This window comes from Leopardus geoffroyi, chromosome A3 (assembly GCF_018350155.1).
Source record: "Leopardus geoffroyi isolate Oge1 chromosome A3, O.geoffroyi_Oge1_pat1.0, whole genome shotgun sequence".
NCBI classification, from domain to species: domain Eukaryota; kingdom Metazoa; phylum Chordata; class Mammalia; order Carnivora; family Felidae; genus Leopardus; species Leopardus geoffroyi.
In genome coordinates, this window is record NC_059336.1 from 27,110,141 (window position 1) to 27,116,140 (window position 6,000).

Sequence of the window (6,000 nt, forward strand, 5' to 3'; positions counted from 1 at the left end):
AGTTGTTATTACTGTACTTTTTATTTTACTTTATGTTTTATTTTTCTAAGTAGGCTCCAGGCCCAACGTGGGGCTTGCACTCACACCTCGAGATCCAGTTGCTCTAACGACTGGGCCAGCCCGGGGCCCCGACTCGAGTCGTTCCTAGCACTGCGACTTTTCTACCTCTCCTCCACGTAACCCCTGTTAGGTAATTGGGTATATGCTCCACCACTGAATTACAAAACTTTAGAGTCGTTACGTGCCAACCATTCATTCCATAAACAATTAGTGCACGTCTACGTCGAGCTAGGCCCAGCGGTGAAAGAACAAGATGAGTGCGGGTTGACGCTTTTCAGGGAGCCTTGTGCAGCTGGGAGTAACCAAGTGGAAATGAACAGTACGAGCCGGGTGGTCGGTTCCTGGCTGCTGTGGCCACAGGCTGGGAGGCGGACGCCTCAGATCTGTGGGCTGCTGCCATCCCAAGGGGGCACTTTGTAGGAATTAGCAAGAGGAGCCCTTTGGGGCGCCTGGGTGGCTCGGTGGGTTGGGTTAAGTACCCAACTTCAGCTCAGGTCACGACCTCACAGTTCAGGTCGAGTTCAAGCCCGGCATTGGGCTCTGTGCTGACAGCTAAGAGCCTGAATGAAGCCTGCTTCAGATTCTGTCTCCATCTCTCTCTGCCCCTCCCCCGTTCGTACTCGATCTCTCAAAAATAAACTTTTTTTTTTTTTTAAGGTTTACTTATTTTTGAGACAGAGACAGAGCATGAACGGGGGAGGGTCAGAGAGAGAGAGGGAGACACAGAATCTGAAGCAGGCTCTAGGCTCTGAGCTGTCAGCACAGAGCCTGACGCGGGGCTCGAACTCACGGACTGAGAGATCATGACCTGAGCCAAAGTCGGACGCTTAACTGACTGAGCCACCCAGGCACCCCAAAAATAAACGTTTTTTAAAAATTAAAAAAAAAAAAGAAGAAATAAAGAGGAGCCCTTTATTTTGGGTAGATGAAGGCTTCCAAGGGCACTCTCTGTAGCCCCTCGGGGCTCCTCGCAGCCTGCCCAGTGGGTCTGCAAACCTGGGTCCTGCCTGGGGAGTTCCCAGTCTGCTGGGGGAGGCGGTCACGTCCCTATACCCGGTGCTGTGATGGGGAAACACAGGAGGCTGAGAAGGCGTGGCCCAGAGAGACCTCCCTCCACTAAGGGAGGTCAGGGAGGGCCTTCTCCTAAGAGGAGGCAAAATCTGGGCTGAGATGAAAAAAGATGAGGAAAAGCAAGACAGACGCTCCTGAGCCCCAGCATTTCACCTGTGGAGCGAGCCAAGGACGCAAGTGCCACATCAAACTGCAAAAACTTCGAAGTCCCATAATATAACATGTGGTGAGAATGTGGGGAAACCACCCTCATCCCCTGCTGGTGAGCGTGTAAACTGGTATGATCACTTCGGGGCTCAATTTGGCAATCGAGTAAAAGTGCACCCTGGGACACCCTGGGACCTGGCACTTCACTCCCACGGACACTCCCTACAAGTTCTGCACACCAGACACCGGAGACCGGGGGGGGGGGGGGGGGGGGGGGGGGGGCGGCGGCGCAGACATGGCGGCTTTGTCTACAGCAGCAACAGATGGAAAACTACCTCCTTGTCCAACCACGGAAAGCGGAAACAAAATGACAGTGGCACAATCGGCAAGAGTTAACGGGAAGGAATTAACCCTATGTGTATTCTGCTGGAGACACGCAAAATCTGATGTTACTTAGGGAAAATGCTGAATGATTTTTTTAAAAAGCGGAAACACAGAAACACACACAAGTAACACTAATATCAGGGCGCCTGGGGGGTTCAGTCGGGTTGAGCATCGCACTTTGGCTCAGGTCATGATTTCACCCATCTGTTAAGTTCAAGCCCGGCATTGGGCTCTCTGCTGTCAGAGCAGAGCCCTCTTGGGATCCTCTGTCCCCCTCTGTCTCTGCCCCTCCCCTCTTGCCCCCCACTTGTGCTCTCTCCCAAAAATAAATAAAACATTAAAAAAACCACACACACAACAAGTAACACTGATACATGTATGTGTAGTCAAAGTATAAGGAAACATGCCCAAGTCATGGCTAGTTGGGGAGTGGGTGAGAAAAAGTCTTGGAGAAAAGGGCAGCGGCTCTGGTTACAAAATGGTCAGCCCGATCTGTAAAGTCTTATTGTTAATTAATCAATTATTTTTAAGACATAATTTTGTTTGTTTATTTTCTGTTTTTTTTTTTTGAGGGGTGGGGTAAGGGCAGAGGGAGAAGGAGGGAGAATCTTAAGCAGGCCACACACAGCAGGGAACTCCATGCCAGGGCCATGAGATCGTGACCTCAGCCGAGATCAAGAGTCCCAGGCTCAACCAACCGAGCCCCTAAAGTTTTATATTTTAAAGGAGATGAAAGGGGGGCAAATACAGCGCGCTGCCCACAGTTGGTAGCTCTGGGTGGTGGGAATGTGGTGTTAGGAGCACAAATCGCTGTTACTAGTCGGTAACTTTTACATTTCACAGCACAAGTTAGGCGAGCAATGAGAGAGAGACCGCGGCGTCTCCAGGCAGCGGGAGCGGCACAGTTACGGGTCTAGGGGCTGGAAGTGGAGGGGTGCGCAGGGGCACCCCGACCGTCCGCTGCAGGCGGCAGAGGTGGGGGGCAGAGGGCGGGCAGGTTGGCAAATCGCCCCGGAGGGAAGAGCAGGAGGCCGGGAGGAGCCCCGGGGCGGGGACTGCGGGCCCAGCGGTGCAGGAGAGGCCCCGCACCCCGGGCTTTGTTCGGGGCGCGCACCCGCCTGAAAGGCATTCCTGGGCACGGCGCCCCGCCCCTTGGGGACGCCTGGCGGCTGGACCAGCCGCGCCGGGCAGATGGGCCGCCCGGCTTCCCGCGCTAGACCCGTGGGAACCGAGCCTGGAGGGCGGGGGCGAGGGCGCCGGGAACCGCCCCGGGGGGGAGGGGGCGCGTGCAGATGGGCGGGGGCCGCGGGCGCCGGCAGATGGGTGCGAGGCCGGCCTGGGGCCGGGCGACAAAGTCTCGGGGCAGATGTTCGCGGCCAGATGTTCGCGGGATGGGGTGGGGAGCCTGGGAAAACCCAGCTTGCTCTCCCGCCGCCCTCCCCCTGCGGCTGCTGAGGGCGAGCAGCGAGCAAGGTGCGGCCGGGGTGTCCACCGCCGGGGGCAACTGGGGAGGAGGGGCCGAGGCAGGGTCTAAGGGCTTCTCTAGGGCAAATATGTTACTTCTGGCCCTGCCCCCAGCCGCCCCACTTGTCTCAGTTAAGTGCCAGAAAGGAATCTGGGCCGAAAGCTCTGCCCCTATGCCCTACTCCCGCCAGCCACCCGTATTAACGCGGCGTCCTGGCAGGTGGACGTGTGGAGGTGTCCGCGCACAACCCGGGGCTGCACCACCACCGTCCAGGCAGCAGTGCTGGCTGACGTTTATTAAGCATTTATCGGACTTAACATCATTACCTTAATTGTCACAACCACGCTGTGCCGAACGTGCGCTAAGTTCCGCTCCGGATCGAGGGAGCACGAACATGGAGGTCATGAAGGATAAGTGACTTGGCCGAGGTCACAGCAACTTTGTGGCAGGGCTAGAGTCGGAGTTCAGGATTCTGGAAGCCTGTGGGTTCCTGGATACCACACTTCTTTTCCTGTGTGCTACGTGCTTTGCAAACTTTATTCTTAACCTCGATGGACAAGAATTTGGGGAGCACCTATTGTATGCCTGGCTTGAGCCAGCTGGGATGTCATAGTGAACACAACAGACAGAAGTCCTTGTCCTGTGGGAGTTTGTGTTGGGGGGGGGGGGGCACACAGTGAACAGGGTCAATACAATATATATTATCTAATGATAAATATTATGGAAAAAATTAAATCAGGAAGGAGGGAATAAGGAGGGCTGGGGTTTGGGGGGGGGGGTTGTCAACAAAGTCCTCTCTGCAAAGGTGATATTTCAGTAAAGAACTTGTTCTCCGGGTGCCTGAGTGGCTCTGATGGTTGAGAGTCCAACTTCGGTTCAGGTCATGATCTCACAGTCGGTGGGTTCGAGCCCCACATTGGGCTTTGCACTAACAGCGCGGAGCCTTCTTCAGATTCTCTGTCTCTGTCTCTCTCTGCCCCTCTGCTCGTGCTCTCTCTCTCTCAAAAATAAATAAATATTTAAAAATTTAATTAAAAAAAAAAAAAACACAAAAACTTGTTCTCTCACTTCCTTCAGCTATCAGGGGAAAAATATTCCAGGCAGAAGTCACAACCAGTGCCAAGGTCCTGAGGCAGAATGTGCCTGGTGTGTTCAAGAGGCCAGTGTGACTTTAGCCAGAATGAGCAAGGAGGAGGGTGCTAGGAAGTGAGGTCAAGGAGATATGGGGGAGTGGGTAGAAGGCATAGCTGGGATCATATAGGCCACAGTGAAGACTTTGGTTTTTACTCTTGGTGAGGCAGGAGCCAAGGGAGGGTTTTCGGCAGAGAGAACTGTGTGACCTGACTCTGTGCCGAATCTCAACAGCTCTGCTGCTACCCCTGCAAAGTTATTATCCCCACTGTGTGAAGCATGGCCCTGACCACCTCGGGTCTTATGTTTCTCCATTTGAATGATGGCAGCAGTTGGTTTAGATCAGAGTTTCTTTCTTTCTTTTTTCTAAAAAAAGTTTTAAATGTTTTATTTACTTTTGAGAGAGAGAACGCAGGGGAGGGGCACAGAGAGAGGAAGACACAGAATCTGAAGCAGGATCCAGTCTCTGAGCTGTCAGCACAGAGCCCGACATGGGGCTTGAACCCACGAACCGCAAGATCATGACCTGAGCCGAAGTCAGACGCTTAACCGACTGAGCCACCCAGATGCCCCCAGATCAGAGTTTCTTAACTTTGGTGCTTCTGGGTAGGTTTCCAAGTTGGGTGAATTTGATGCATTTTTTTTTTCCCCTGGGGGTGGCTGCCAGAAGTGGGGAGGATCCACAGGTCCTAACACATTGTTCAAGGGGTCTGAGAGGGATGTAAAAGTGTTCATAGCAGATTTATTCGGTTCATAGCAAATTTGTTCAGAAGCGCCACCAATTGGAAGCAACCTAAGTGTTCAACAAAAGGAGAATGGTTAAATAAACTACGAAATGCCATGTGGCCCTGGGAAATCATGAGACAGCACTTCCACTCTCAGGAATTTATACTAAGGACACACTCCAATGTGTGAAATGATGTATGTACAGGAAGAACAGGCAACTGGAAAAAACCCATCACTAGGGGATTGGTTGAATGAAGGATGTTCTCTCCGTATAACGGACTCCAAGCAGCTGTAAAAGAGAAGGAGGAAGCTGCCTGTTACAGGGATCTAAGATCGACACGGTACCTTGTTAAGTGGAAATAGACCCCAAACAAAATGAGTTGCCGAGTACTATGCATATAGACTGCCGCCACTTAGATTTTATCTTATTTTTTAATTTTTTTAAATGTTTATTTTTGAGAGAAAGAGAGAGTGACAGCAGGGGAGGAGGAGGAGCAGAGAGAAAGGGAGACAGAGGATCCAAAGCAGGCTCTGAGCTGACAGCAGAGAGCCCGACACAGCCCGAACTCACAGACCAGGAGATCGTGACCTGAGCTTAAGTCTGACGCTTAATGGACTGAGCCACCCAGGTACCCCATCTACTTATATTTTAAACAGGAGAAAAATTAAAAAAAAAAAAAATTAAAAGAAGAAAAAGAAAAGGGGTGCTTGGGTACCTCAGTCAGTTAAGCATCCGACTCTTGATTTTGGCTCATGGGTCATGATCTCATGGTTTGTGAGTTCAAGTCCCACGTCAGGCTCTGTGCTGACAGTGTAGAGCCTTTGTGGGATTCTCTCTCCTTCCCTCTCTCTGCCCACCCCCCCCCCCCCGCTCTCTCTCTCTCTCAAAATAAGTAAATAAACTTAAAAGGAAAGAAAAAGGATCATATACCTGTTTTGCATTTGCTTGTATCTTGCTGGGATACCGACCAATCTCTGCCTCTGAGGAGGAAAACCCAGATGTTTACACTTGTTTA